The following is a 13,276-nucleotide window of genomic DNA, read 5'->3' as shown; positions in this document are numbered from 1 at the left end:
AAATCTTGTACCGGCAAAACAAACTCACAACAACACTGTGACTCAATGCTCAAACTATACCAGCATATGCAAACAGCTCACTGTGACTGAATTGATTGTCTATACTGGCACACATACATACACAGCACACTATGAATCAATGCACAGCCGGTACCTTCATGCACAAGTACACACACATGGCTGTGACTCAGTTCACAGTCTATACCAAAACAACAAAAACATGGCTCACTGTGACACAACACGCTGCCTAAACCAGCATACTTTGACACACACACACACACAGAAGCACAAGACTCACAGTGACTTAATGCACAGTCCATACCTGCAGATAAACCCATACAAAGTGATAGGTCACTGGGACTGTGCACAGCCTATACCAAGAAACCCTCACAGACACTAACGGATCACTGTGACACAAATGCACAGCCTATATCTGCATGCATAAACACACAAACACACTTTCATTGTGACTCAATGCACAGCTTATAACAGAATACATGCAGGCACACACACAAACAAGGCTCACTGTGACTCAGTGTGCCACCTGTATAAGCACACTCATACACACACTGCCACAGACACACACGGCTCACTGTAACTCACTGTACATCTTACACAGGCACAAGAAATTCACAAGCACACTGTGACTCAATGCTCAAACTATACCAGCACATGCTCACACAAAGAGCTCACTGTGACTGAATTCCCAGCCTATACCGGCACACACACATACACAGCTCACTATGAATCAATGCACAGCCCGTAGCTTCATGCACAAACAAACACACATGGCCGTGACTCATTTCACACTCTATACCAACACAACACACACAGGACTCACTGTGACACAACACACAGCCTAAAGCAGCACACTTTGACACACACACACACACACACAAAAGCACATGACTCACTGTGACTCAATGCACCATCCATACCTGCAGAGAAACACATACACAGAGATGGCTCACTGGGACTCTTTGCACAGACTATTCCAACAAACCCTCACAGACACTAACGGATCACTGTGACTCAATGCATAGCCTCTATCAGCATGCATAAACACACAAACACACTGTTCATTGTAACTAAATGCACACCTTATTACAGCATACATGCATGCCCACAGACACACATGGCTCACTGTGAATCAGTCGACAGTCTCTGACAGCACACACACACACAAACACTCACAAACCCACTGTGACTCAATACACAAACTCTATCAGCACACACACACACAAGGGTCACTGTTACTCAATGCTAAACCTACAACTGAACAGACACACACTCAGACACACACCTCATGGTGACTGAATGCTCAGACTGTACCAACACAGTCACATGCACACAGATCAGTGTGACTGAATTCACAGCCTATACGAGTACAAACACACACACACCTCACTATGAGTCAATGCATAGCCTATACCTGCATGCACACACACACAGACACATGGCCGTGACTCAGTTCACTGTCTATACAAGCACACACTCACACACAGCTTACTGTGACACAACACACAACCAAAAACAGCACATGTGGACACACACACAACCAGAGACACACACGATTCACTGTGACTCAAAGAACTGTCCATATTTGCACAGACACACACACACAGATGGCTCACTGGGACCCTGTGCACAGCCTATAACAACAAACACTCACAGATATTAATGGATCACGATGACTCAATGCATAGCCTATATCAACAAGCCTACATACACACCCAAACACGGCCATGTGACTCAGTGCACAACTTATAACAGAACACATGCAGGCAGACACACACACATGCGGCTCACTGAGACTCAATCCACGGCTCTAACAGCACACACACTCAAACCTCACTGTGTCTGAATACACAAGCTATACTAGCACACACACAGACAGACACTGACACACATGGCACTGTGACTCAATGCATAGCGTATCTCAACACACACACACACAAAGCTAACTGAGACTCAATGAGCAGCCTGCACTTGACGGACACACACACCTCACTGTGACTCAATGCACAGCCTATGCAAGCACACACACACACAAGGCTCAGTGTGACTCAATTCACAGTCTCTAACAACACACACCTCACTGTGACTCAATGCATCCCTACAACAGCACAGACACATAGACACACACCTCACTGTGACTCAATGCACAGCCTATACCAGTACACACACACACACATGCACACACACTCATGGCTCACTGTGACTCAATGCCCAAAATTCACCTGAAAAGACACACACACTCACACACAAACCTCACTGTGGCTCTGTGCATGGCTTATACCAGTGCACAAAGACAGACACTCACACACACACCTCATTGTGACTCAATACCCAGCCTATATGTTCACACATATGCACGCTCACACACACACAGCTCAGTGTGAATCAATGCAAAACATATAGCTGCACAGCACGCACAACCACACACAAAGCTCAATGTGAATCAATGCATAGCCTATACAGGCACACATGCATGCACACACACAGACACTATGTGCAGTCTATAGAGTGACACGCAGAAAAACATGGCGCAGTGTTACAAAATGCGCAGCCTCTACCAACAGACACACACACACACACAGCCACACATAAACACGGCTCACTGTATCTCAATGTTCATCTTATACCAGAACACACACACACACACACCACACTGTGACTCAATGGTCAGAATATACCAGAACGCACACATGAAAACAGCTCACTCTGACTCAATGCATGGCCTATACAAGAACATCACACACACACAGCTCACTATGTGTCAATGCAAAACCTATACCAGCATGCCCACACACACACACACACACACACACACAAACGGCCATGACTCAGTTCACAGTGTATACAAGCACACACACACACACGGCTCACTGTGACTCAATAACCAGCCTACACCTGGACAGACACACACACACACCTCACTGTGAATGAATGCACAGCCTATACCAGTACAGAAACTTACACAAACACACACCACAGATGGTCACTAACTGCCAGCCTTTACATGCAGACACATGCACAGTCACACACACACACCTCACTGTGAAAGAATGCTCTGGCTGTACTGGCACACACACACACAGTTCACTGTGAAGCAATGGAAAGCATATAACAGCACACACACACAGTTCAATGTGAATCAAGGCACAGCCTGTAAAAGCACACACGCAAGAACACACACACACATGGATAACTGAGACTGAATGCACAGTATGGAACAGCACACACACACACACAATCACACACACACCTCACTGTGATTCAATGTGCAGCCTCTACAAGAACATTCAAACACACACACGACTCACTGTGACTGAATGCGCAGCCTATACCAGCACACACACAAACAAACACAGCTCACTGTGATTCAATGCACAGCCTATACTTGCACACACATGCACATTCACACACACACTTCACTGTGACTCAATGCTCAGCCTATGCCTGCCCAGAGGTATTCAAAAACACACACAGAGCTCACTGTGACTCAAGGCACATTACCTAGCAGCACACACACACACACACACACACACACATAGATCACTGTGACTCATTTCACACACTAAACAAGCATCAAACCCACACTCACAGCTCACTGTCACTCAATGTGCAGCCTATATATGCACACTCATACACACACAGCCACAGACTCTCACGGCTCACTGTAATAGAGTGTACATCTTGTACCGCCATAAGAAACTCACAACCACACTCTGACTCAATGCTCAAACTATACCAGCACATGCTCACACACAGCTCACTGTGACTGAATTGAGGGCCTATACCATCACAAACACATAAACCGCTCACTATGAATCAATGCACAGCCTGTACCTTCATGCACAAACACACACACATGGCTGTGACTCAGTTCACAGTCTATACCAACACGACACACACATGGCTCACTGTGACACAACATGAAACCTAAACCAGCACACTTTGACACACACACACAGATGCACACGACTCACTGTGACTCAATGCACCGTCCATACCTGCATGGAAACACATACACAGAGACGGCTCACTGGGAATGTGCACAGCCTATACCAACAAACCCTCACAGACACTAACGGATCACTGTAACTCAATGCATAGCCTATATCAACAAGCATACACACACACACACAAATACGGCCATGTGACTCAGTGCACAGCTTATAACAGAACACATGCATGCACACACACAAAAACAAACATGGCTCACTGATACTCAATCCACAGTCTCTAACAGCACACACACACTCACACTCAAACCTCACTGTGTCTGAATACACAAGCTATACTGTTACACACTCACACAGACACTGACACACATGTCACTGTGTCTCAATGCACCGCCTATCTCAGCACACGCACACAGACATACAAAGCTGAGACTCAATGCCCAGTCTACACCTGAACAGACACACATACCTCACTGTGACTCAATGTCCAGACTATATGTTCACACACATGCACACTCACACACACACAGCTCACAGTGAATCAATGCAAAACATATAGCCACACAGCACGCACAACCACACACTATCTCAATGTGAATCAATGCATAGCCTATGCCAGCACACATGCATGCACACACACAGACTCAATGCACAGTCTACAGAGTGACACACAGAAACACATGGCTCAGTGTTACACAATGTGCAGCCTCTAGCAGCACACACACACACACAGCCACACACATGCATGGTTCACTGTATCTCAATGTACATCTTATACCAGAACACACACACACACACACACACAGCTCATTGTGAAACAATGCAAAACGTATACCAGCAGACACCCACACACCCACACTCACAGTTCAAAGTGAATCAAGGCACAGCCTATAAAAGCACACATGCATGCACACACACACACAGCAACCTGTGACTGAATGCCCAGTATGTAACAGCACACACACACACTCATACACACCTCGCTGTTAATCAGTGTGCAGCTTCTACAAGCACACTCACATACACACACGGCTCACTGTAACTGAATGTGCAGCCTATATCAGCACGCACACAAACACACACAGCTCATTGTGCTTCAATGCCCAGCCTATACTTGCACACACTTGCACACTCACACACACACCACACTGTGACTCAATGCTCAGCCTATGCCAGCCCAGAGGTATTCAAAAACACACACAGAGCTCACTCTGACTCAATGCACATTACCTAACAGCACACACACACACACACTCTCACACACATGGCTCATAGTCAGTTCATAGTCTATAGCAGCATCACACCCACACCGAAAGCTCACCGTGACTCACTGTGCGACCTATATAAGCACACACATACACACAGAGCCACAGACAGACACGGCTCACTCTATCTCTGTGTAAATCTTGTACCGGCAAAACAAACTCACAACAACACTGTGACTCAATGCTCAAACTATACCAGCATATGCAAACAGCTCACTGTGACTGAATTGATTGTCTATACTGGCACACATACATACACAGCACACTATGAATCAATGCACAGCCGGTACCTTCATGCACAAGTACACACACATGGCTGTGACTCAGTTCACAGTCTATACCAAAACAACAAAAACATGGCTCACTGTGACACAACACGCTGCCTAAACCAGCATACTTTGACACACACACACACGCACACAGAAGCACAAGACTCACAGTGACTTAATGCACAGTCCATACCTGCAGATAAACCCATACTAAGTGATAGCTCACTGAGACTGTGCAGAGCCTATACCAAGAAACCCTCACAGACACTAACGGATCACTGTGACACAAATGCACAGCCTATATCTGCATGCATAAACACACAAACACACTTTCATTGTGACTCAATGCACAGCTTATAACAGAACACATGCATGCACACACACAAACAAGGCTCACTGTGACTCAGTGTGCCACCTGTATAAGCACACACATACACACACTGCCACAGACACACACGGCTCACTGTAACTCACTGTACATCTTACACAGGCACAAGAAATTCACAAGCACACTGTGACTCAATGCTCAAACTATACCAGCACATGCTCACACAAAGAGCTCACTGTGACTGAATTCCCAGCCTATAACGGCACACACACATACACAGCTCACTATGAATCAATGCACAGCCCGTAGCTTCATGCACAAACAAACACACATGGCCGTGACTCATTTCACACTCTATACCAACACAACACACACAGGACTCACTGTGACACAACACACAGCCTAAAGCAGCACACTTTGACACACACACACACACACAGAAGCACATGACTCACTGTGACTCAATGCACCATCCATACCTGCAGAGAAACACATACACAGAGATGGCTCACTGGGACTCTTTGCACAGACTATTCCAACAAACCCTCACAGACACTAACGGATCACTGTGACTCAATGCATAGCCTCTATCAGCATGCATAAACACACAAACACACTGTTCATTGTAACTAAATGCACACCTTATTACAGCATACATGCATGCCCACAGACACACATGGCTCACTGTGAATCAGTCGACAGTCTCTGACAGCACACACACACACAAACACTCACAAACCCACTGTGACTCAATACACAAACTCTATCAGCACACACACACACAAGGGTCACTGTTACTCAATCCTAAACCTACAACTGAACAGACACACACTCAGACACACACCTCACGGTGACTCAATGCTCAGACTGTACCAACACAGTCACATGCACACAGATCATTGTGACTGAATTCACAGCCTATACGAGCACAAACACACACACACCTCACTATGAGTCAATGCATAGCCTATACCTGCATGCACACACACACAGACACATGGCCGTGACTCAGTTCACTGTCTATACAAGCACACACTCACACACAGCTTACTGTGACACAACACACAACCAAAAACAGCACATGTGGACACACACACAACCAGAGACACACACGATTCACTGTGACTCAAAGAACTGTCCATATTTGCACAGACACACACACACAGATGGCTCACTGGGACCCTGTGCACAGCCTATAACAACAAACACTCACAGATATTAACGGATCACGATGACTCAATGCATAGCCTATATCAACAAGCCTACATACACACCCAAACACGGCCATGTGACTCAGTGCACAACTTATAACAGAACACATGCAGGCAGACACACACACATGCGGCTCACTGAGACTCAATCCACGGCTCTAACAGCACACACACTCAAACCTCACTGTGTCTGAACACACAAGCTATACTAGCACACACACAGACAGACACTGACACACATGGCACTGTGACTCAATGCATAGCGTATCTCAACACACACACACACAAAGCTAACTGAGACTCAATGAGCAGCCTGCACTTGATGGACACACACACCTCACTGTGACTCAATGCACAGCCTATGCAAGCACACACACACACAAGGCTCAGTGTGACTCAATTCACAGTCTCTAACAACACACACCTCACTGTGACTCAATGCATCCCTACAACAGCACAGACACATAGACACACACCTCACTGTGACTCAATGCACAGCCTATACCAGTACACACACACACACATGCACACACACTCATGGCTCACTGTGACTCAATGCCCAAAATTCACCTGAAAAGACACACACACTCACACACAAACCTCACTGTGGCTCTGTGCATGGCTTATACCAGTGCACAAAGACAGACACTCACACACACACCTCATTGTGACTCAATACCCAGCCTATATGTTCACACATATGCACGCTCACACACACACAGCTCAGTGTGAATCAATGCAAAACATATAGCTGCACAGCACGCACAACCACACACAAAGCTCAATGTGAATCAATGCATAGCCTATACAGGCACATATGCATGCACACACACAGACACTATGTGCAGTCTATAGAGTGACACGCAGAAAAACATGGCGCAGTGTTACAAAATGCGCAGCCTCTACCAACAGACACACACACACACAGAGCCACACATAAACACGGCTCACTGTATCTCAATGTTCATCTTATACCAGAACACACACACACACACACCACACTGTGACTCAATGGTCAGAATATACCAGAACGCACACATGAAAACAGCTCACTCTGACTCAATGCATGGCCTATACAAGAACATCACACACACACAGCTCACTATGTGTCAATGCAAAACCTATACCAGCATGCCCACACACACACACACACACACACACACACACAAACGGCCATGACTCAGTTCACAGTGTATACAAGCACACACACACACACGGCTCACTGTGACTCAATAACCAGCCTACACCTGGACAGACACACACACACACCTCACTGTGAATGAATGCACAGCCTATACCAGTACAGAAACTTACACAAACACACACCACAGATGGTCACTAACTGCCAGCCTTTACATGCAGACACATGCACAGTCACACACACACACCTCACTGTGAAAGAATGCTCTGGCTGTACTGGCACACACAAACACACACACACACAGTTCACTGTGAAGCAATGGAAAGCATATAACAGCACACACACATACACACAGTTCAATGTGAATCAAGGCACAGCCTGTAAAAGCACACACGCAAGAACACACACACACATGGATAACTGAGACTGAATGCACAGTATGGAACAGCACACACACACACAATCACACACACACCTCACTGTGATTCAATGTGCAGCCTCTACAAGAACATTCAAACACACACACGACTCACTGTGACTGAATGCGCAGCCTATACCAGCACACACACAAACAAACACAGCTCACTGTGATTCAATGCACAGCCTATACTTGCACACACATGCACATTCACACTTCACTGTGACTCAATGCTCAGCCTATGCCTGCCCAGAGGTATTCAAAAACACACACAGAGCTCACTGTGACTCAAGGCACATTACCTAGCAGCACACACACACACACACACACACACACACATAGTTCACTGTGACTCATTTCACACACTAAACAAGCATCAAACCCACACTCACAGCTCACTGTCACTCAATGTGCAGCCTATATATGCACACTCATACACACACAGCCACAGACTCTCACAGCTCACTGTAATAGAGTGTACATCTTGTACCGCCATAAGAAACTCACAACCACACTCTGACTCAATGTTCAAACTACACCAGCACATGCTCACACACAGCTCACTGTGACTGAATTGAGGGCCTATACCATCACAAACACATAAACCGCTCACTATGAATCAATGCACAGCCTGTACCTTCATGCACAAACACACACACATGGCCGTGACTCAGTTCACAGTCTATACCAACACGACACACACATGGCTCACTGTGACACAACACGCAACCTAAACCAGCACACTTTGACACACACACACAGATGCACACGACTCACTGTGACTCAATGCACCGTCCATACCTGCATGGAAACACATACACAGAGACGGCTCACTGGGAATGTGCACAGCCTATACCAACAAACCCTCACAGACACTAACGGATCACTGTAACTCAATGCATAGCCTATATCAACAAGCATACACACACACACACACAAATACGGCCATGTGACTCAGTGCACAGCTTATAACAGAATACATGCATGCACACACAGAAACAAACATGGCTCACTGAAACTCAATCCACAGTCTCTAACAGCACACACACACTCACACTCAAACCTCACTGTGTCTGAATACACAAGCTATACTGTTACACACTCACACAGACACTGACACACATGTCACTGTGACTCAATGCACAGCCTATCTCAGCACACACACACAGACATACAAAGCTGAGACTCAATGCCCAGTCTACACCTGAACAGACACACATACCTCACTGTGACTCAATGTCCAGACTATATGTTCACACACATGCACACTCACACACACACAGCTCACAGTGAATCAATGCAAAACATATAGCCACACAACATGCACAACCACACACTATCTCAATGTGAATCAATGCATAGCCTATGCCAGCACACATGCATGCACACACACAGACTCAATGCACAGTCTACAGAGTGACACACAGAAACACATGGCTCAGTGTTACACAATGCGCAGCCTCTAGCAGCACACACACACACACAGCCACACACATGCTCGGTTCACTGTATCTCAATGTACATCTTATACCAGAACACACACACACACACACACACACAGCTCATTGTGAAACAATGCAAAACATATACCAGCAGACACCCACACACCCACACACAGTTCAAAGTGAATCAAGGCACAGCCTATAAAAGCACACATGCATGCACACACACACACAGCAACCTATGACTGAATGCCCAGTATGTAACAGCACACACACACACTCATACACACCTCGCTGTTAATCAGTGTGCAGCTTCTACAAGCACACTCACATACACACACGGCTCACTGTAACTGAATGTGCAGCCTATATCAGCACGCACACAAACACACAGCTCATTGTGCTTCAATGCCCAGCCTATACTTGCACACACTTGCACACTCACACACACACCACACTGTGACTCAATGCTCAGCCTATGCCAGCCCAGAGGTATTCAAAAACTCACACAGAGCTCACTCTGACTCAATGCACATTACCTAACAGCACACACACACACACACTCTCACACACATGGCTCATAGTCAGTTCATAGTCTATAGCAGCATCACACCCACACCGAAAGCTCACTGTGACTCACTGTGCGACCTATATAAGCACACACATACACACAGAGCCACAGACAGACACGGCTCACTCTATCTCTGTGTAAATCTTGTACCGGCAAAACAAACTCACAACAACACTGTGACTCAATGCTCAAACTATACCAGCATATGCAAACAGCTCACTGTGACTGAATTGATTGTCTATACTGGCACACATACATACACAGCACACTATGAATCAATGCACAGCCGGTACCTTCATGCACAAGTACACACACATGGCTGTGACTCAGTTCACATTCTATACCAAAACAACAAAAACATGGCTCACTGTGACACAACACGCTGCCTAAACCAGCATACTTTGACACACACACACACACAGAAGCACAAGACTCACAGTGACTTAATGCACAGTCCATACCTGCAGATAAACCCATACAAAGTGATAGGTCACTGGGACTGTGCACAGCCTATACCAAGAAACCCTCACAGACACTAACGGATCACTGTGACACAAATGCACAGCCTATATCTGCATGCATAAACACACAAACACACTTTCATTGTGACTCAATGCACAGCTTATAACAGAATACATGCAGGCACACACACAAACAAGGCTCACTGTGACTCAGTGTGCCACCTGTATAAGCACACTCATACACACACTGCCACAGACACACACGGCTCACTGTAACTCACTGTACATCTTACACAGGCACAAGAAATTCACAAGCACACTGTGACTCAATGCTCAAACTATACCAGCACATGCTCACACAAAGAGCTCACTGTGACTGAATTCCCAGCCTATACCGGCACACACACATACACAGCTCACTATGAATCAATGCACAGCCCGTAGCTTCATGCACAAACAAACACACATGGCCGTGACTCATTTCACACTCTATACCAACACAACACACACAGGACTCACTGTGACACAACACACAGCCTAAAGCAGCACACTTTGACACACACACACACACACAGAAGCACATGACTCACTGTGACTCAATGCACCATCCATACCTGCAGAGAAACACATACACAGAGATGGCTCACTGGGACTCTTTGCACAGACTATTCCAACAAACCCTCACAGACACTAACGGATCACTGTGACTCAATGCATAGCCTCTATCAGCATGCATAAACACACAAACACACTGTTCATTGTAACTAAATGCACACCTTATTACAGCATACATGCATGCCCACAGACACACATGGCTCACTGTGAATCAGTCGACAGTCTCTGACAGCACACACACACACAAACACTCACAAACCCACTGTGACTCAATACACAAACTCTATCAGCACACACACACACAAGGGTCACTGTTACTCAATGCTAAACCTACAACTGAACAGACACACACTCAGACACACACCTCATGGTGACTGAATGCTCAGACTGTACCAACACAGTCACATGCACACAGATCAGTGTGACTGAATTCACAGCCTATACGAGTACAAACACACACACACCTCACTATGAGTCAATGCATAGCCTATACCTGCATGCACACACACACAGACACATGGCCGTGACTCAGTTCACTGTCTATACAAGCACACACTCACACACAGCTTACTGTGACACAACACACAACCAAAAACAGCACATGTGGACACACACACAACCAGAGACACACACGATTCACTGTGACTCAAAGAACTGTCCATATTTGCACAGACACACACACACAGATGGCTCACTGGGACCCTGTGCACAGCCTATAACAACAAACACTCACAGATATTAATGGATCACGATGACTCAATGCATAGCCTATATCAACAAGCCTACATACACACCCAAACACGGCCATGTGACTCAGTGCACAACTTATAACAGAACACATGCAGGCAGACACACACACATGCGGCTCACTGAGACTCAATCCACGGCTCTAACAGCACACACACTCAAACCTCACTGTGTCTGAATACACAAGCTATACTAGCACACACACAGACAGACACTGACACACATGGCACTGTGACTCAATGCATAGCGTATCTCAACACACACACACACAAAGCTAACTGAGACTCAATGAGCAGCCTGCACTTGACGGACACACACACCTCACTGTGACTCAATGCACAGCCTATGCAAGCACACACACACACAAGGCTCAGTGTGACTCAATTCACAGTCTCTAACAACACACACCTCACTGTGACTCAATGCATCCCTACAACAGCACAGACACATAGACACACACCTCACTGTGACTCAATGCACAGCCTATACCAGTACACACACACACACATGCACACACACTCATGGCTCACTGTGACTCAATGCCCAAAATTCACCTGAAAAGACACACACACTCACACACAAACCTCACTGTGGCTCTGTGCATGGCTTATACCAGTGCACAAAGACAGACACTCACACACACACCTCATTGTGACTCAATACCCAGCCTATATGTTCACACATATGCACGCTCACACACACACAGCTCAGTGTGAATCAATGCAAAACATATAGCTGCACAGCACGCACAACCACACACAAAGCTCAATGTGAATCAATGCATAGCCTATACAGGCACACATGCATGCACACACACAGACACTATGTGCAGTCTATAGA

This window comes from Stenella coeruleoalba (assembly GCF_951394435.1).
Source record: "Stenella coeruleoalba genome assembly, chromosome: Y".
In the NCBI taxonomy this organism is placed as follows: Eukaryota; Metazoa; Chordata; class Mammalia; order Artiodactyla; family Delphinidae; genus Stenella; species Stenella coeruleoalba.
This window is presented reverse-complemented; position numbering follows the sequence as displayed.